General features: G+C 42.5%; 1 pseudogene; it reads right to left on the bottom strand.

Annotated features, from left to right (window-relative positions):
* Nucleotides 1-15953: 15953 nt before the first annotated feature.
* Nucleotides 15954-17028, bottom strand: LOC127032810 (olfactory receptor 12D2-like; annotated as a pseudogene).
* Nucleotides 17029-21444: the final 4416 nt, after the last annotated feature.

Here is a 21444-nt window from a genome sequence, read left to right as displayed (position 1 = left end):
TGTTTGTGTTTCTCTGATTCCAGTGAAGTGTTAGTTCTGCCTCATGTTACATTATTGAAGTTGGGATTTTCAGTGGTATGCATCTCCTATTGAACTGATTGAACTAGCAATTTTCAGACTCTGCTGAGTACTGCAGGCTAATTTTTGGAGGAAAATCTTTCAATGGTCTTCTTGAATTCTCTCATTCCTCCATTTCAGCTCTATCCTAAGCACCCTAGCCCAACGTGCTCCTCCACTCCCAAAAGAGGTTAGGTTGTATTAATGCATTCACTGTTGTGAGAGCAGTAGATAGGTCACATCAAATGGCTCTCTCTAGAATCAGGAGGTTATTACTTTGTATATGGCATGGCAGAGACTAACTCTCCACGTTTTGGTTGTGCACACTTCTAAAAGGACTTTGAGAAAATGAAAAGGGTTCAGAGAAGAGAAACAAAAATGAGTTGAGGTTTTACAATGAACTAACAAAGGAGATCAATCTATTTAAATTATTCAAGAGAAGGTTTAGACATGATTTGATCATGGTCTATAAATGCCTGACAGGTAGAAAATATTAGCTTTTTTAGACACATCACCACAATTGGAGCTCATGAACATACAGTTGCTCTCAATTCATGTAGAAAAATTGGAGTCAGTGCAGAAAACAACCACGAAAATTATTTGAGTGGCAAAGAAAATACCTTACAGTGAGAGAATTAAAGAGCTCAATAAGTTTAGCATCTCAAAACCTTGATCAGGAGATGATCATAGAAGCATTGAAATATAAGGCTGGAAGGGACCTCCAAAGGTCATTTAGTCCATTCCCCTGAACAGAGAAAGGACCAAGTATATGTAGACCGTCCCTGAGAGGTATTTGCCTAACCTGTTCTTAAAATAAACCTCCAATGACAAAGATTCAACAACCTCCCTTCAAAGTCTGTTCCAGTGCTTAACTAACCTTATAGTTGGAAGTTTTCCTAATATCTAACCTAAATCTCCCTTACTGCAGATTAAGCTCATTACTTCTTTTCCTGTCCTCAATGGACATGGAGAACAATTGATCTCTGTCTTCTTTATAATAGCCCTTAATATATTTGAAGATGGTTATCAGGTCCCTCCCCCACTCAGGCTTCTTTTCTCAAGACTGAACATCCCTGGGTTTTTTTAAACCTTTCCTCATAGGTCACGTTTTCTAAATCTTTGATCAATTTTGTGGTCTCTTCTGTACTCTCTCCAATTTGTCCACATCTTTCTTAAAGTGTGGTGCCCGGAACTGACCTAGTACTCCAGCTGAGTCCTCAACAATGCCTGGTACAGTGGGACATTTATCTCCTGTGCCTTACATGCAACATTCCTGTCAATACACCCACCCCAGAATGATATAAGCCTTTTTCACAGCTGTATCTCATTGTTGGCTCATATTCAATTTGTGATCCACTATAACCCCCAGATCCTTTTCAGCAGTACTACCACCTAGCCATTTGCTTCCCATTTTGTAATTGTGCAATTGATTACTTTTTTTTCCTCTGAAGTATAGTACTTTGTACTTTTCTTTACTGAATTATACCAAACCCAGGACAGATCTCTTCAGGATCCCACTAGATATGTTCCCCCATTTTGACAGCAAACCACCTACAGCTACAGTTTGAGTACAGTCTTTCAGTATTGTACCCAACTTATAGTAATTTCATCTAGACCACATTTCCTTACTTTGCTTATGACAATGGAACATTCAAGAAATATAATTTCTACAGCTTTGCCCCTATCCACTAGGTCAATGATCCTGTCAAAGAACGAAATGAGTTTGAATTGGCATGATTTGTTCTTCACAAATCCGTGTTGGCTATAACTTGTTACCCTGTTATCCTCCAGCGGCTTACACATTGATTGTTTAATCATTTGTTCCAGTAACTTTCCAGGTACCAAAGTTCTGACTGATCTAAAATTCCCTGGGTCCTCTTTCATCATCTTATTTTTAAAGACAGAAACTATGTGTGCCCTTCTCCACGCCTCTGGGACCTCACCCACCCTCCATGAGTTCTCATAGATAATCGCTAATGGTTCTAAGATTGCTTCATTTAGTTCCTTAAGTACCCGAGGATGAATTTCATCAGGCCCTGTTGCATTGAATATGTTTAACAAATCTAAATATTCCTTGACCTGTTCTTTCCTTATTTTGGCTTGTGTTCCTTTCCCCTTGTTGTTAGTATGAATTGTGTGAAACTTCTGGTCATCATTAAGTTTTTTTAGTGAAGACTGAAGCAAAATAGCCCTTAAATACCTCAGTCCTCTTAATATTATCAGTTATTGGCTCTCCTTTCCTATTAAGTAGAGGACCTACACTTTCCTTTGTCCTTCTCTTACTCCTAATATAGTATTAAAAAACCTCTTCTTAGTGCCTTTTATGTCCCTTATTAGGTGCAACTCATTTTGTGCCTTAACCTTTCGGATTTTGTCCCTCATGCTTGTGCTGTCCTTTTGTACTCATCCTTAGCAATCTGTTTCCACGTTTTTTATTCCTTTTTCATTTTCACAACATTAAAAAGCTCCTGATGGAGCCACATTGGCCTCTGACTATTCTTCCTATTTTTCTTCCACATCAGGATAGTTTTGCTGTAGCACCTTTAAGACTGTATCTTTGAGAAACTGCCAACTCTCAGGAACTCTTTTTTCCTTTACATTTTCTTCTTATGGGAACTTATCTACTCATTTCTTTGAGTTTTGAAGTACATTGCCCTTATTCTGCTGCTCTCACCCCTTCCTTTCCTTCAAATTATTAAATTTATCATTTATCATTGATCACTTTCACTCAAATTACCTTTAACCTTCAGATTCTCAACCAATTTCTTCTTGTTAGTCCTAATCAAGTCTGAAATGGCTTTTCCCCTGGTTACTTCCTCCACCTTTTGAAACAAAAGTGGTCCTCCAAACATTCCAAGAACATGTTGACTATTTTGTGTTTTGTCATATTACTTTTCCAAAAGATGTCTTGGTAGTTAAAGTCCCCCATTATCATCAGGTCTTATGTTTGGGATAATTTTGTTATTTGTTCTAGAGAGTCCACATCCATCTCCTCTTCCTGATTTGATGATCTATAGCAGACCCCTGCCATGACATCACCCCTGTATTTTCACCTGTTTATCTTCACCCAGAGACTTTCAACTGATCTGCCTCTCACCTCCTTCTGGACCTCAGAACAAATCTATGAATCTACAAATCTGTGTGGTCTCCTTAAGGCATAAAATTATTTAATTTAGGTCTGATTTAAAAATCTGATAAATTACTTGTGTAGGACAGTCAAACAGACACACTGAAACACATTCACACACACACTGCCTCCGCTCAATACTTTGCTGTTACAAACTGATTATTTGCATATTAGCACGTATCCCTGCTGGCAAAAATGGAAAACTAAAAGGATAAAGACTGCATACTTAAAGTCCTTTGAACTTTGTGTCTCTTATGGCATTTCTTCAATATTATTTGCCATTGATGGTCATTGTCTCAGCTCTGCGGCCTCTTTCACTAGCCAGCAGGAGAACAGTGACTCACCAGTCTGTGAAAATTATTTGAAGCTGAGGATGCTGTTGGGTTCCTTCACCAGCACAGGAGATGAAGAAATGACTTTTCATCCAGTCCTGTGACTTCTGGAGATAAAGATACAATAGCATAAACTGATGATTCGTCTCTGACAAGGCTACTTAAAGTCTCGTGGCTTTTTCTCTCCCTCTCATAACTCCACCCAGGGGCCCCAGGACAAATCAGGATAGAGCACGTCCCCTAGAATTACTTGGCATTTCACCCAACAGAGAGAGATTCAGACACTGTAATTGAAATCAGGATGATGGGGGGAGATATCTCCATTTTGGAGAAGTCATCTGAAAATCCAGCAGCCTCAGCACTGTAAAATTGAACATTGCTGAGTGTATATTTCCAAAAAAAGGGGATATGTATTAGAAGTGGCTTTTATTTTCCCCCTAAGAAATCCAACAGGATTTCTTAAAGTATCTTAAAAAGTAAGGAGTTATACTTTAAACACATGTCTTTCTTGTATACATGTAACAGATAAGGCATTGTAACCTATGTTGGGAGTGGAAGGGGGTGGTTTTCTGATTTACATAATGGTCGGAATCAGCTCCATTGACTCCAGTGGAGTTACTCCTGATTTACATCAGGGTGCGTGAGAGGCAAATCAGACCCTCAGTCTGTAGCCAGACCCTGGAAAGTTCTCTGAGTGTGTTTGAAATTGGACTGATTAGATTTGATCGGGCTAGCAGGTCAAATGGTATTTTTGTCTACTCCCTGAAATGATTAATTTAACTCTGAGAGTCAGATGTTGGGTGTGACTACCTGTACTTATCAGTTTACCATTTCCCTGAGAGGTGTGAGTGTATCCCACAATTAATTGTGAAAATGTCCCCCAAGATAGCACGCCTGAGGTGGGGAAAAGGACAATGGGATTGTAGTGGGGTGGTTACCCGCTCCTGCCCTTCAGGGCTTAAAGCAGCCCTGGAGAGAGCTGCAGCTCTAAAAACTGGGCTGACTGGGGAAGCAGCCACAGCTGGGTCGTGCCCCAATCAGCCTACAGCTGGTCCCTGTAAGAGGCTGTGAGCCAGAAGCCCAAACAGTCTCCCTGTGCCTGTACAGGAAGAAGGGCCTGGCTGTAGGGAGCTAGACACAGGGTACCTCAGTGGAGCAGAGCTGGGGAAAGGCAGAGGAGCTGGGGAGCTCCAACCTCGAAAGCCCCAGGCTGCGGCCTAACATAAGGCCAACAGGTACTGGGGGTTGCAGAGGGCAGCCCAGGAGTAGGCAAAGGCAGCAGGTCCAAATCCAATCTTGCTGGTGATGAGTAGCTGTAACTGCAGCCTGCCCCAGGGCATGGGCATAGACAATGACTGGCAGTAGCCATATACTGAGGCGAGGTGGGGGATCCCTGGGGAGAGGCAGACCCAAAGAGAAAAGGGTTACTGCTCAGGGGCAGCACCCCAGCTAATAGAGCACCAGGGTCCTGAGAGGGACCCGGGGGCCAGAGGACAGGCCGATCACAAGCCAGCAGGGGGTGCTCCAGCGCTGGTACAAGCTGATTCCTGGAACAGACCAGCAGGAGATGCCAGATGGGTGAGTCCGCATGTCTACAGGGATGCCTATCCTTATCCAGATAGGCACACAACTTTTGCCAATAATACCTGATGCTATGTGGACACCATGTTCCAGCACAACTGGCCAAGTGTGAATGCACACTGCTGAATTTGTTTTGTCGGTAGTGGAACTGGCTGGAAACTCAAATTCACATTCTGTGGGAAATTCTGAAATTTCAAAAAGAGAAAAGTTGAAGAAAAAAAATTAATTTCCCACAGAGCAGAAATTCCCTAATTTTATTTAAAATATTTTGTTTTGACTTTTCAAAATGTTTCCACCTCTTCACAAAGTGATCAAAGGCCCAGCAACCTGCCAGGCAGCAAAGTGGGAAATTCTGGGGTCCTGGAAGCCCCATATCCTGGTTTTACAAGCACTTAGATGTCTTATTTCGAGTGAAATCAGTGGAAGTGAGGCACATTTGTAAATCCCACCCGGTCTAAAAATCTGTCCTCAAATCTATTAAGGACTGTGAAGCACTCAGATACTGCAGTGATGAGCTAGAAAAGTACTTAGAGAGTAGAGCTGATCTAAAATTTACCCATGGAACAACTTTTTCTTCAAAGAAAATGCTGTTTTGTTGAAATTGAAACTTTCCATGGGGAAGTGTTTATTTCTTCAAAATTTCATTGAAAAAAAGGAAATGAATTTTTGTGACAAGATTTGCTAAGCATTTCAACAAAAGCTCCATTTCAACCTTATTGGAATGTGATGCTGCAATTTTTCATTTCAAAAGAAACTTTCTGTTTCAAAATTTATTGTATTTTAGCTAATACAATAAAAAATTTTAAAAATGCAGATTTTTATCCTAATGGAATATTTTTATTGACCCAGAAAAAGGTTTTATCCAAAAAATTGCTTTGTAGCAAATTTGGAGATTTTGGTTTTGTTCCAGTTTGGGGCCCAATACTCGGATGGTGTAAATTGAGAACTTCCATGGAAAGCTAGGCTGCAACTCCACTGGCCAATTCTATATTTCAATCTAACCCCCTTTAAACTAAGTGACAACTAAGGCCTCACATGCTCATTTGAACTAATTGAAAACTGGTAAATATTTTTTCATGAAAACTCCTGAAAATGTGAAATAATGTACAAGTATCAGAAAGCAATTTTTTCCTTAATTCACCATTTTTCAAAAAAAATGTGTATTGAAAATTTTATTTTCAGTTTTTCATTTTTTGGTTTCCTCTTTTTCCTTTTTTCCCCTCTCCCCCTGCCTTTGCTTCATTTTCCATTTTTGCCACTGAAAAAAACAAAGGAAAGTAGAAAGGGGGAGGAAAAGTTAAAAGAAACTGAAAAGCAAAATGTTACATTGTGACACAAAAAGGGATGATATATATCACACGTCAATGAGGTCATGGTGTTCGCCCTCTGCAATGTCATCATAGCTGTCACTGTGGTGTCACCTCCTATGCCTTCATCCCCTTCATCATTCTCAAGACCTGCTCTGCAGTAGGTAGGTATAAAACCTTCTTCACCTGTGCCTCCCAAATGATGGCCATGAGTCTGTTCTATGGGACATCCTTCTTCATCTATGCCCAGCCAGTCACTATATCCGTTCCCAACCAGAGCAAAATGGTGTCCATGTTCTATACCCTGGTGATCCCCATGCTAAACCCTCTCATTTACAGCTTCAGGAACAAGGATGTGAAAGAGGCTCTCAGGGTTATGATGGGGAAGAAGAAGGGTTTTTCTTTCAATTAACTGAATAGAGTCCTGGGTCCAGTGAGCTCACAGTGGGGGTGCACACCACCCTATTCTGGAGCAGAGCAGGTCTAAGGATGGGAGTTCAGTCTAGTACACCAGCTGAAGGTGTGATCCTTAGGCTTTAAGGCATCCATTCCATCTTTGCTATATATCAGAAAGGAAAGCAATATTCCTGTCCATCATTTGCTAATCGCCTTGTCCTGTAGAACATGTTGGTCGATAGCTCCTAAATACACTAGTTTGGTTCAGTTTAGGTGCTATTCCCACCTCCCAACATATTTCTTACCATCTCGATAAGCCATTGACCTGCATAACATCCTCAGTTAAGGATGTACTGAGATGAAGTGGATTTCACTTACTCCCCATTTAAACTTGTTTTCTGTTTTATTATTTTCCTATTTCTTGCTCTTGGGAAAGTTGGCCAGCTCTGGCTAAGTCCTAATGTTATATGTGTGGATGGTCAAAAAATTTCTGCTGAAACTTCTTTTGAAGAGAGAATATGATTGTTGAAATAAATAAAAATTTTCAGTAAAGTTCCTCCTTTCTGTACAAAATTTCTCATGAAAAAACTGAACACCTGAAAACATATTTTTTTTTTATTTTCTGTTGATTAGTGAAATATTGCGGCCAAAAAGTGAAATGTTTCATCCAAAAATTGAGGTCTTTTAATTCTGAAATGCCATTGCTGTGCTTTGTGGGAGTTATAGTTCAGGTGCCTCATGTCCCAAGTATCCTCTGTGAACAGGTCCCCAACTGAACTTCATTTTCCATGATGTATCACAGCCATGTGACTTTCATGATGTACCACCTTCACTCACCAGGACCTGATCCTGCAAGGTAGTGAGGCTGGGTTTCTCAAAGGAGGCTGAGGGAGTTAGGCACCTGATTCCCTTGGAAATTCAATGGGAGGTGGACATCTAACTCCTATAGGAAATCTCCTTAAATCTCAGTATCTTAAGAGTTCTCAGAGGGAGTTGGGAGCCTTTAAAGGCAATTCCCAGCACCTTGTAGGGTTAAGTCCTATACAATCATGGTGTTTTCAATTACTCAGGCTGAGACTCTCAAAGGAACCTAAAGGAGTTGGGCACCTGACCTTCACTGAAATTCAGTATGGCTCCAGCTCAACAAATGAAAAACCAGCTTGTCCAACCAAGTATGATTCAGGGGAATAAGAGTTTCATTTCAAAGCAGAAGCAATGCCTCTTCCAAGAATAAGGCATCAATGTCACTATTGCTGATTTACACCAGATGGTGATCTGTCCCCATTGACTCCAGTGGGGCCAGCTGGAGATCTGGCCCCATTGACTCTGATAGAGCAATGCTGATTTATATCAGCTGGGGGTCTGTCCCACTGAGTCCAACATTGATTTATGCCAGCAGGGGGTCTGACTTGAGAACTTTATACAGCAACAAGCTCATAAAGAAGGCCAACAGAGTGTGGTTTTGAGAATTTCTGAACATTACCCTTAGCTCTGAGGAAATTGAACTATGAGATGAATTGTGTTTTTCTACCCACCTTCCCATATTAGCAGAGGAGCAGGGTGGGGACGCTTTGGAAGGGCTGGTTCAGGAACATCTAGGCATCCTTTGTAAAGAGGGGCGGCTCTATGTTTTTTTCCGCCCCAAGCATGGCAGGCAGGCAGCTTTCGGCAGCGCGCCTGCGGGTAGTCCGCTGGTCACGTGGATTCGGCGGCATGCCTGCAGGAGGTCTGCTGGGGCCGTGCCATCGGCGTCCCCCCTGAATTTCTGCCAAAGCCGCAGGACTGGTGGACCTGTGGCAGGCATGCCGCCAAAAGCAACCTGACTGCCATCCTCATGGCGACTGGCACGCTGCAAACCATGGCTTGCAGCCCCGGGCACATGCTTGCTGCGCTGATACCTGGAGCCACCCCTGCTTGCAAAGTTATTTTCTTTGAACATCCCCAGTCCATATTGCAAAAGAAAGAGTGGTGTTAATCTTCCCTGCTCTGAACACAACCTAAGCTCCACTCATTCACAATTCAAACTAAAATGTCACTCACAAGAGACTGCCCTCTTCTTGCTTGGTTGATCTGATCAGCAGGAAAATAGTTGATGTCTTTGACTTTTATAGCATCACCATTAAGTTTCAGGATGAACAACTTACTGGCCAAAAACTGGGTTTGCAACAAAACAAAAATTTTCCCCCCAAATCTCCTTCCTACAAAAAATGTTTTATTTTCCATCTGAAAATTTTCATCCCCCTTAACTCTCCAACCTGGTTTGTCCCTCATGATGCTTTCCTAGTGACAAGCAGCTGTTTTCACTCAGGTGCTGTCATCACTCCAGCTGCTGTTATCACTCAGCCACCAACGTACAGAGACTCACCCAAGTAAGTTGCATGAATGTTCTCTAAGCCACTTATGAACTATATAGAGGGAGACAACAGCAAATACCCCCAGGCCTCAGACTTGCACCCCAGAAATACACCATCTTACACTGCTCAAGACCTTCTCTTGAAGTTCATTAATTAGTTTGCCACTTTGTCAAAGGATAGTGGACATGCACTAGCCTTTGTAATCTGAGCAAATTCCCCAAGCACTTTAGACAAACTCACTGGTAAAGAGGAAACATTCAAATAAGTTGAACTACAGAAAGACATAAGGCATAAAGGTCAGAGATAGTTACCTAAGAAAATAAAAAGTAAACACACATTCTAAATCCTAAATTCTATTAGACTAAGCAAGATTTGGATTTTACAGCTTTTCTCATCCCACTGGATGTCACAGGCAGGCTACAGTTCTTAATACACAGATTGAATTTCCTTCTCAGCCTGGGACCAATCTCCTCAGTTCAAAATCATTGTCTTCCAAGCATTCTTGCTACCTTCAGCATAGGTGAGGGAGGAGAATGGTGGTCTCAGGATGTCACTGTCCCTTATTTTATACTCTCAATTCATCTCATGTCCCAGAGAAGATACTGGCCTAGGCATGTCCTGGTGGGCGGTTGCACAACTGAGTCATAGAGTTGAGCAATCCCCATTGTGTGGTGCTTGCGCAACTGTCTCTTACAGAATTGTAAACCTCTTGTTTACAATTACCCTTCTAGTCAATGGCTTGTGATGGTCGCTTAATGCCTGTTTGCATGTGGCTCACCTCCTTTGTTGCCACCAGATAGCTAGCTGTGGGCACCTCCCAGCTACACAACATATTTCATATCAACCATATAGCAGAATATCATAATTCAATATACAATGATGATACAGATATTTTGACAGGACAATGAGTTTCAACATACGACTTTCCATTGGATATCTTATATGGCATCTTTTGTACAAGATGTCATAATCATATACAAATTATGAGTGTGAGGGTTACAGGGTGCTATTTTAAGGTACAGTGCATCACAAAGTAAGCAGTGATAAACTTAAAGGAAGCGGAGTTCATAGATATCTATATTCCAAGGCCAGAAGGGATCATTGTGATCATCCAGTCTGATCTCTGGTATAACACAGGCCACAGAACTTCCCCACAATAATCCTAGAGTAGATCTTTTAGAAAAACATCCAGTCTTGATTTAAACATTGTCAGCGATGGAAAATCCATCACCCTTGGTAAATTGTTCCAATGGTCAATTATTCTCACAGTTAAAAATGTGCATCTTATTTCCAGTCTGAATTTGTCTAGCTTCAACTTCCACTCAGTGGATCACATCGTACCTTTCTCTGCATCACACCTTAACCTTCTCTTTGTTAGACTCCAAGAGCTCAATCTATTTAGCTTATCACTATAAGGCAGGTTTTCTAATCCTTTAGCCATTCTTTTGGCTCTTCTTTGAACCCTCTCCCATTTCTCACCATCCTTCTTGAATGGTGGACACCAGAACTGGTCACAGTATTCCAGCAGCAGTTGCGCCAATGCCGTATACAGAGGTAAAGTAACCTCTCTCCTCCTACTCGAGATTACCCTGCTTGTGCATCCCTGGCTCACATTAGTCCTTTTGCCTACAGCATTGCACTGGGAGCTAATGTTCAGCTAATTACCCCCCTGCATGCCCCTCGTGCCCCCAAAATCATTTCAAAGTCAATGCTTCCCAAGACAGAGCCCCCAGCCTGTAAGCGTGGCCTCCATCGTTTCTTCTGAGATGTATACATTGACATTTAGCCATATTAAAACACAAAAGTTCTTCCACATTTGTTCATCAGTTTCTTGGAAGATATTTGCATCCAATTTGTAAACAGGCTGAGAGTAATTGTCTATATCTGGGATTTTCAGTGGAGCCCATGGGAGTCGAGTGGCCAATTCCCATTGAAATTCATTTGCCTATGATCCCAATTTTTAATCATCTCTGTGCTGTAACCCTTTGGGAGTGAGACCTGTTTGCATGAAAATGTTCCAAAGGTTTTGTTTACGTAGCGTTATAGAAATGCAGGGATGGAAGGGACCCCAAGAGGTCATTTTGTCCATGCCTCCATGCTGAGGGAGGAATAAATATACTTAGACCATCCCTGACCATCTAACCTGCTATTTAAATCTAATTCTTGCAGGGCAGATTTATTTTCTATGCTGGAAATGTAGGCTGGACTTTTCAAAAGCGGCAAGGGGAGTCAAGTGCCCAACTCCCATTATCACACTTTGGGAGTTTGGTGCTTAATTCCTTTAGGCTCTTTGGCTCCTGCCAGGCTCTGTTTCAACCTCAGCACTAGAGCTGGTCACTGTTTTCCATCTAACACAATTTGGACAAAAAATGACTTTTTATCAAAAACAATGTCGGGAACATTTTATTTTCTGCAAAAACTGAAAATTTGTTGGTCAAAAGCTTGTCAGGCTTTGGTGGTAATAATCAGTGTTTGAAATATGATTTTTAACAGAAAGCACTGAGTCTATGTTCAGAGCAGCCCTACACCACTGCTTAATGCAGGGGTTCCCAATTTTTTATCCCTGAGGCCCATTTGTGCTGCTGATGGACCCAATCACGGCATTGTCCCTGGGAGGCCTGTGGGGCTGATGATCCAGAAGACCCAGCAGCCATGGATTGCGGGGGGTGGTGACTTAGAGCAGAAATGGCTGTGAACCCTCCAGCCTCCTCTGGCTGCCCTGGGAGTTGCCACCTCTTGGGGATGGCCCTTTCTCGTCGCCCTCCGCCCGGCATCATCGCTTCACCCTCACCTGCCCGCCGGGGGTGCTGAGCTCCGCCGGCTCTGGGCAGAGTCCATTGCTGGCCACCATGCCGTTGCTGTCCACTTCTCAATGCCCCCCATCCTCCCCATGTCTGCGCCAGCAAACCACTCAAGACTACGGCACAGCCCATCTTTGGGCCACAGCTCACTGTTTGGGAACCTCTGGATTAATGGAATAACAACAGCTCTGCTAGCAAGGGAATCTGCATGCACATCTTATAAAGCACTTTAGAAAGATGGTACAGTACCATTAACTTAATTCTTCTAAAGGGAAACTGAGGCACAGATAGGGGCGGTGACTTGTCCAAGGTCACACAGCAGGCCAGTGAGAGAGCCAAGAATAGAACCTGTTTCCTGATTTCTTGCCTTCTTCAGTAACTAGGGATAAGCTTTTCAAAAGGTCTTAAGTGACTTAGGAGCAAATGCCCACTAGAAGTCAGTGGAATTTGTGCAACTGCATCACCTCAATGTTCAATATCTTCATCAGTGAATTAGATAATGGCATAGAGAATACACTTGTAAAATTTGAGATCTAGATGACCTCTCAAAGTCCCTTCCAGTCCTATGATTTTATGACTCTATGGTGCCTCACAATGGGATTCAAAAAAGTCAGCATGATAGCTGGCTTCTCGCCTAAGCTAGCCAATGGGAGATTCCAAGAAGAAGGTTGCGTCCTAAGCCCCACACCACTCCTAGAGATAGGTGCCTATGTCCAGGATGTGGGGAGGTGCCTCCCTCTGGCTGGGATTCTCAGCTGCAAACTCTCTCTCTTGGTGTTTGGTGCCTATGGTGTTATTGCAAGAAGCCGGGGGCCAGGGGGAGAGTGGAGGAAGAAAGAGCTCCCTCATAACTTTTAGCTCAGTGGTTAGGATGCTCACGTGGGATGTGTGAGACCCCCATTTCAAGTTCCTTCTCTACCTGAGGGAGAGTAGGGGATTTGCTACCTCCTAGGTGAGTGCCCTAATCACCAGGCTGAAGAGTTATCCCCATGCTTGGTCTCTCTCTCTCTCTGGCCTATGGATTCTTTCATTATTTATTCACAGTGGAACAGCTTATATAGGAGGGATTGAGGAAGCCCAACATCACAATATACCATAACCCTTCAGAGGTGATAGATCCCTATTCAAATCCTTTCTACCCCTCAGGCAGAGGGGGGATTTCAACTGAGGGTCTCCCACATGCTGGATGAGTACCATGACAACTGGTCTAAAACTTATCAAGGGAACTCAGCCACCTTTGGGTTTCCACCCCTGTCCCCTGTTTGTTTTGCATAAACTTGCCTAAAGGAGCCTAATCTGGTAGGTGAGCTCTGAGCAGGCTTACCAGATCAGGCTCCTCAGGCTGGTTAGATGAAGGAAAAACTATCTTCCCCTATTTTCTGCATCACTGTGGGGCTTAGATGTCCAGATACCTGGCTTAGGGCTCCAGTGGTCATGCTCAGAGGAAGAATCATAGGTGCCTCGGGAACTCTTTCCTGAAAAAATTAGGTTCCAAGAGAGTTGAGGCACCCACAGCATTTGGAGGCAGCTGAGCAGGGTTTTGTGATTCCCAGTGGGGCCTGATTCTGGGATTTAGGTGCCTAACATAGCACGTAAGTTCTCTAGTGTATCTAGCCCATGGTTGCCTAAATCTCATATTTTCCTTTGAAACACTTTACTTTGGAAGGTCTCTAGGGAGCAGGGACTGGCTATCACTTTTTTTTTTAACTTTTCCAAGTCGTTGGGGTTCTGATCTCATTTGATGCCTAAAGTTGTTAATGTAATAATAATAAATATTAATTAATAATTCATCTAATGTTGCCTCACAATTAGTAGAGATGAGAGAGTCTTGCTATGACATTTGTTCAGCTCCTTCCATCCATTTTTGCCATTGTGAGTTCTCCTGTAGAATCAATCTTTCAGTGGCTAATACAGATTGTTCTCCCACATTATATAGTTCATTGCCAACTTTTCGTTATGGTCAAGGGCCAGGATTGTCTCCTGCAACCTGTTTTTCATTGTCCAATGCAGACTGGCTGCTGCAGTTATATATTCCATTGCCATCTTCCCTTTGCAAGTATCACACAAAATTGATGTTAAAACAGAGATAATGTTTTACATCAGTAAATTTGGGTAAAATGCACTGCAGGGATATTGTAATTATACAAAATTAAGTGTTAAAACCCAAGAACTTCCAAGTTAAGGTTCAACTTAAATCCAAACATATTAAGGAATGGAAATGCACAGTTAAGCCACCAAAATAACCTTAACTCTGCCCTATCATAATTTTTTCCAACTTCCCATCTAGTTAAAACAATGAAATTTTGCATATAGAAATATATGAATACTCTTTTTGGCATGGTTCACGGTAATTTCCTCACCATTATCCTTCAAAGTTTCACTATAAGCAGTCATTAAGATGGAGTCCAGGTTTAGAGAACATGTCCTTAATTTAGGGTAGAATACATTACGAAGGTGTAATTTCCCCACAAAAGCCCACAGGAAATTCAGAATGAAAGTTAAACAATATGCATACATGTTACAGCAAGAAATGATATTAGGGTACCCAAACAAACTTAGCACAGCCCTATAGTGACACCTTGAAGGGGAAAAAAATGAGAGGAGAGAGGGAATCTAATGTGTACTTAAAAATCTTGGAGTCCAAAAAGACTAAAAAGTTTTAATCATAATTTTAAAGGGTTTTATGTGTCTTTTTTTTATTCATGTCCTTTCCTAGAAGAGTTTTCTGTTTAGCAATTTCTACAGGGCAAATTTCACCTCCTCCTTCCTGAGAGATAGATCATGGGGTTCAGAATTGAGGTGACAACATTGTATATGTGGATGACTATAATATTCCTTTCAGAGGAGACCCCAGGAGAGTTGGTACATAGCATGGAGACACCATCATGGGTGGGAGGTGCAGGTAGAAAAGATATTGGTCCTGATTTCCCATGATTGTCCGGAGGAAGGAAATTAAGTAGAGGTACAGCAGGAAGTTGGGGACAAAAGAACCCAGTGTGAAGCTCCTAGTGATGATTTTGAGGAGGCTCAGGTTGAGGTGGGTGCTGCAGCAGGCCAGGCTCAGCAGGGGCTTGATGTCACAGAGGAAGCCCTAGAAGCAGCTGAGGCACTAGAAACACAGCCAGGAGGTCATGACTGTTGCATCAGCATGTTCAGGGATGAAGTGGCACCGGTCACTGCTATCAGCCACAGGCAGGCCTATGGGTTCCAGACCAGAGTGTAGTGCAGCAGGATGAAGAGGGCCATGTAGCACTCACAGGCCATGACAGCTGGCAGAATGGCCTTCCTGCTGCCCAGGAAGTGGAAGAAATGGAACTGGGTGAGGCAGCTGGTAAAGGAGATGGCCTGGTGCCCTGAGAGGAAGCTGGACAGCATCTTGGGTATGGTGACTGTGGAACAGAAGATGTTTTGCCCAGGAAGAAGGACATTAGGGTGGAAAGTTGGGGCTCAGCCACTGTCAGAAATTTCATACAGATATAGACATTTCATAAGATCAACCCCAATTCTTAAGTGTACCAAGACAGATACCACAAATAAGCACACAAGGTGTATTACATGCACAGTTGGGGCATCCAAAAAATCTTAACTCTCCATTGTTGTGACAAGAAGAGGGGTGTAGGGAAAAGAAACAAATCAATGGGGCTTTAAAAATTAGGTTCATTTAAGCTGGCTGCACAGACATTAAAATACCTCGATCACAATTGTAGGTTTAGTTGCCAGCTATGAATACAAGCCAGAGAAGAGATTTATAGTGAAAGAAATTTCATTTATAATGAACAATGGGAGGAAACCAGAATTACAACTAATAAGTCAATAAATATTCAAATGGGACCTATGTACCAAATTTCTAACAATTAGAGATGAAGAAATCCTGGGAGGACATTTTTCCATCTCCATCTTGCTCACTGCAAGAATGTCACCTACAGTCTATTTTTCCAGCGGATATTGAAGATAGATCCCTTACATTATAATTCCCTTGGTCAACATCTCTCCTTTTCACTTCAAAACAAGAAGCAGTCATTTTACTTAGTTCCGTTCAGGGAAGAGTTTTCTAGTGATGAATTTCCTGGTGGCGTATTTCACCTCACTGTTCCTCAGGGTGTAGATGACGGGATTCAGAGCTGGGGTGATGACACTGTACACTAGGGTGATGATCATCTCTTCTCTCTTGGAGCTTCCTGAAGAAGGATGCAAGTAGGCGAAGATCGCTGTCCCATAGTACAGTGCTATCATGGTGAGGTGCGAGGTGCAAGTGGAGAAGGCCTTCCTCCTGCTTTCCCGTGACCGGACCTTCAGGAAGAGGAAGGAGATGATGTAGAGGTAGGAGAGGAGCGTGAGGATGAATGGACTCACACCAATAATCCCAGTGACGGTGTGGAGGAGGCTCAGGTTGAGGCGGGTGCTGCTGCAGGCCAGGCTCAGCAGGGGCTTGATGTCACAGAAGAAGTGGTGGATACTGTTGGGGCCACAGGAGTGCAACCAGGAGGTCATGACCGTGTGCATCAGGGCGTGCAGGAAGCCAATGGCCCAGGTGACTCCTGCCAGCAGCAGGCAAGCCTGTGGGCTCATGACCAGTGTGTAGCGCAGTGGGTTGCAGATGGCCACGTAGCGGTCGTAGGCCATGACAGCCAGCAGCATGGCCTCACTGCTGCCCAGGAAATGGAAGAAATGGAGCTGTGCCAGGCAGCTGGTGAAGGAGATGGTCTGGTGCCCTGAGAGGAAACCGGCCAACATCTTGGTCACAGTGACTGTGGAGTAGAAGATGTCTAGGCTGGAGAGATTTCCCAGGAAGAAGTACATGGGGGTGTGAAGTCTGGGCTCGGCCAGTATCACAGGCACAATTACCTAAAACGCTGGCCATGTAGAGCAGCAGGAAGAGGGCAAAGAGATAGCACTGAAGACTCCTCACATTGGTGAGGCCCAGGAAAATGAACTCTCTCACCTCTGTCTGGTTCTCCATCCCTGCAGGAGGAAGAGGACAAAGCAACAGAAAGTGAAAGCAGCGTAAGGTTCCATCCCCTCCCCCCATGTTGCAGAACCTGATCCCAATGCAATACATTGGGTTGGAGTCAGACATTTTGTGATAGAGAGTTTTCTTTCTGCAGCCATAGGTACATTGTGTACCCAGATATAATTGTATAGTAAAAAGAGGCAAAATAATTACTGATTTTTCGTTTCTTTGTGAAGCTGAGATAGATAGATAGAAAATCAAATCTATCTATCTATCACTGCAGTTATAAGAGTTATGTATAAAAGTAGACATATTAATCATACTACTTTGCAGTTGCAAAAGCATCTTCCATCCCATGTTGAAGTGGGACTCCAAATTGCCTTACACTTGCTCATTAAACCTGACCATAGTCCTTGATGAATTTATTTTCAGCAGTTCCCAAGAGGTGAAGAATTCTTCACAGATCAACACTATGCATATCTGATAACGGGAAATAGCCGCATGGAAAGCAGTCATTCCAGCAAAGCACAGTCTCAGAGTGTTTTAGGTTTTTTGCAAAAGGGGTCCTGAAAGAAACAGAGCAGACTCCAGTGAAAACTTTAGAGTGCTGATTTTCAAACTCTTATTGTTCTCTCTTTATCAGCCCAGTTTGCCATGAACAATCCAGATATTTTCATTGAACCAACATGAAACAAAATCAAATATTGTTCTGAGTTTACATCCCATTGGTTTTCATTGCCCCTTCTGTGAGATTTTTAGGGAGGAAATGTTTAACGTTCCTGTTGTTGTTAATTTATTTCTATTACCCACCACTCTCACTGGAACGAAGGGGAGTGGCACTTAGACACGAATGGACATGCTCAGAGTAGAACTGGGGATCACCCGTAGCATCTGATAGTCATTGTCACAGTTCAAGGCAACTGCACCTGTATTCTCCTCGGTGGTCCACTGAAGACCTCATTTTAGGCTAGTAGCTCCTCAGCCATCCCCTTTCTTTGGTAGAGGCCCATGTCTCTCCCCCTCCTGACCAGGCTTTCTCTGGGCTGCACAGTTCTCTGCCTATACTGTTTAGCCAGACTGCCTACACATGCCAGCACCAGTGCTTTGTTTCCTCTCTCAAGGCTATGAACAGCTTAATGGCTCACAGTTATGTTTCCATGCAGTTCTTTATAAGCAAGGACATTTATTTTAGGGTGAAAGCATTGTAGAAAAAACATATTAAAATAATAAAATAGCCTACATACATGCTAAAAAGACTAACAGAGGTCACCTAACTCCAGCCTCAGGCTCTGGTAAGTGTCAGTCCATCAGATCCACAACTGGGTTTTCCCTGTGGTTACAAGTTCATAACTGATTCAGAACCTGAACAACCATGAAAAGTTCCTTCTTTCCTTTAAATATCTTGGGCCTTTGATCTTATCATCATGTAACATGTCATCAGCAGACAATGACCCACTGCTCAGGGTGCAGCTACAAATGGCTGGGATTTTGCATAAGCATAGGTGGGGAATGTGCATAACCGGAGGTGGGGAATTTGTATTCATCTCCCCCTATAATCGTCCTCACAGATATCCCCCACTTTTGTCTCAAAAATCTGTTCTTGTCTGGCACATTTTTCAATATCGTCTGTAGAACCCCCTACGTCTCACACCTGTCATATCTCCCCCATTGAGAGGTAGCATACAATTCTGACCCACAATAATACAGAAACCATTCATTGAATACAATGGACTTCCAAAATACTTAAACTTAATCCAGTAAGGTATCCCAAGGATATTGCATGAAATTGCCATGTCTGGCACACTCATAATGAGCTTAGACTAGAGGTTATCTGCTTAGAATCCTAGGACATTAACAGGAAGCTACATCTAGGGATTCATAAGCCTAATAACAATTCAACTGGGCAGTTCCCATCATGTCCACTATGATTTGTAATACTGTAGCAATTAGAGGTGACAACTGAGATTATAGCCCTGTTTACACTGTACAGACACACAGCAAGAGATAGCCCTGCCCCAGTCCAGCGAGCTCACAAGCTAAATAAAGGGTGTGTGGTGAAGCAAAGGGAGGAAACCATCTACCCAAGGTCACACAGCAAGTGAATGGCTGAGCTGGGATAAAGTTTAGGTCTCTTGAGTCTTAGTTGGTCATTCTAGCCACTAAACTAGGCTGTTTTTTTTAAAAAAAAACCTGCATTGCTATCTGCTATATCTGACATAAAAGTTATACAGGAATCATTTGGTGGGATTCTTTGGCATATGGTATACATATGCTTGGAAGCATTCGTTTTTTATCAGTAAATGTCAGTGAACATTGATTTCAATGTACGCACGCAAACCAGCGGAAAAAATATTGCCATTGATCCTTGAAGTTTAGAAATAGGCAAAGGAAGAAAAATGCTGCTGGAGCACTTATTAGAGTCAAACCTTAAGGAGTATAAAATGAGCTGTAATGACTGCTGCATAAGCGGACTCGGAGGTATCAGCTTTTTATCAGTAAATGTCGGTAAACATCAACTTCACCATACAAACACAAAACAAAGAAAAAATATTTCTGTTGATAATAGAAATGTATCGCTCGGCAACATAAGAAAAATGTTGCTTGAGAACTCATTTGAGTTTAATTTAAGGCTATTTAATTCGTATATTTTGACGTGTGACATTGACAGTTTGTGTTGTAAGGGTTATAAAGCTTAAACTTTTTGAATCTCAATGTCTACTGTCATTACATAATTATTGTCTGACCTCCCCCCCAAATAAATTTCCCACAGCTGTGAAAATTTAAATTGATAAAAATGTTTACAAATAAACACTGATATTATCCATGAAAAATATATTTTTAAAAAATTTGAATTTTTCCAAGCCTAGTTATAGAGGATGTCAGACTAGATCATAATAATGGTCCCTTCTGGCCTTGAAATTCATGAATCTAGGAAACCTATGCCACCTTCTAAATGTGCTGTGTTTTGAAACTCCTAGTCTAGAAGCCTACCTTAATTTTGGGGGTAATACACATGTTTCCGAAGCATTGGCTGTTAGGGCTACTTGTATTTCCAAAATCAGGAGCTTTTCAAAAGGAGTCTGAAGCCATTTGAAACTCCTACCCTTGGTGACTCTCGCATGCTGTTTCCTCAAAGCTCAGCCAGGGGCCACGTTGGTCATCCTTGTAATGGAAACAATAACAATGACTGGTGTTAAAGGACGCTGAAGAGAAACAGCAGGAGTATCTGTCTGTTCAGAATGGAAGCGAGATGCAAGCTCCTATTGAATGAACTTCTGGATGGTGTGCTGAATCTGTGGAACAAATGAACCTTTTTATCATATTCACAGTCTGAATCACAGGGGGGGAACCAATTTCCATTCTCTAGATGTCTCCTCTGGGGCAGAATCTCTGAACCACATGAGGGTCACTGGTATGTGCATAACAAGCCAAGAGTTCCGTACAGAGAACAAAGTCAAGCAGGCAGGAGCTGCTGGGAAAATAATTAAATAAATAAATAAATAAAGCACAAAATCCTAAGGGAGTTAGGCACTCAACTTCCATTCAATATATTTGAATATCCTAGCCTAAAAAAATAAAACCCTGGTTAGCAAATACTGTTGTTGGGTTTGTTTATTTATTTTTACTAAAACCACTGAACTGGTCCACCATGATTCTGAATTTGTTTCACTGTGATTAATTATTCCATTAGACCGTCAAGGGGGGTTTAGTATTTATGAACAGAATCAAAGCAACTCAGAGCATCAGTGTGGCAAAGAAGTTAGCAAATGTCCTTACTCTACCTTGTTTTGGTAATGACATGTGCCTGGAAGACTTCACTCCCTACAGAAATGACTGAGAGAGTGTGATGGAAAGTAGAAAAATGGCCTTTGTTACGCCCTCACTGAAGTCAACTGGAGTTTTTTTTCAAGATTTTCCTATTCAACCTGCTAATCTGTCAAACCCAAACTACCAAAGCCTTGTTGGAGGAGTTGAGGAAGATTCTAATATGTATCTGACACATGATGGCACATATCACATTGGTAGATGTGCAGGCGGACGAGCCCCTGATGGTGTGGCTGATGTGGTTATGTCCTATGATGGTGTGCCTTGAATTGATATGCCGACAGAGTTGGCAATGGGGTTTGTTGCAGGGATTGGTTCCTGGGTTAGTGATTTTGTTGTGTGGTGTGTAGTTGCTGGTGAGTATTTGCTTCAGGTTGGGGGGCTGTCTGTAAGTGAGGACTGGCCTGTCTCCCAAGGTCTGTGAGAGTGAGAAATCGTCCTTCAGGATGGTTGTAGATCCTTCATGATGTGCTGGAGAGGTTTTAGTTGAGGGCTGTAGGTGATGGATAGTGGTGTTCGGTTACTTTCTTTGTTGGACCTGTCTTGTAGTAGGTGACATCTGGGTACCCTTTTGTCTCTATCAATCTCTTTCTGCAATACCCCTTGTGGGTATTGCTTGATCCTGTAGGTGTGTATCTCTCCCTGAGGGATTGCAGCAAATGTGGTTGTATCTTAGGGCTTGGCTATAGACAATGGATCATGTGATGTGGTCT

The sequence above is a fragment of the Gopherus flavomarginatus genome, chromosome 12 (genome assembly GCF_025201925.1).
Source record: "Gopherus flavomarginatus isolate rGopFla2 chromosome 12, rGopFla2.mat.asm, whole genome shotgun sequence".
NCBI lineage: Eukaryota > Metazoa > Chordata > Testudines > Testudinidae > Gopherus > Gopherus flavomarginatus.
This window is presented reverse-complemented; position numbering and strand designations above follow the sequence as displayed.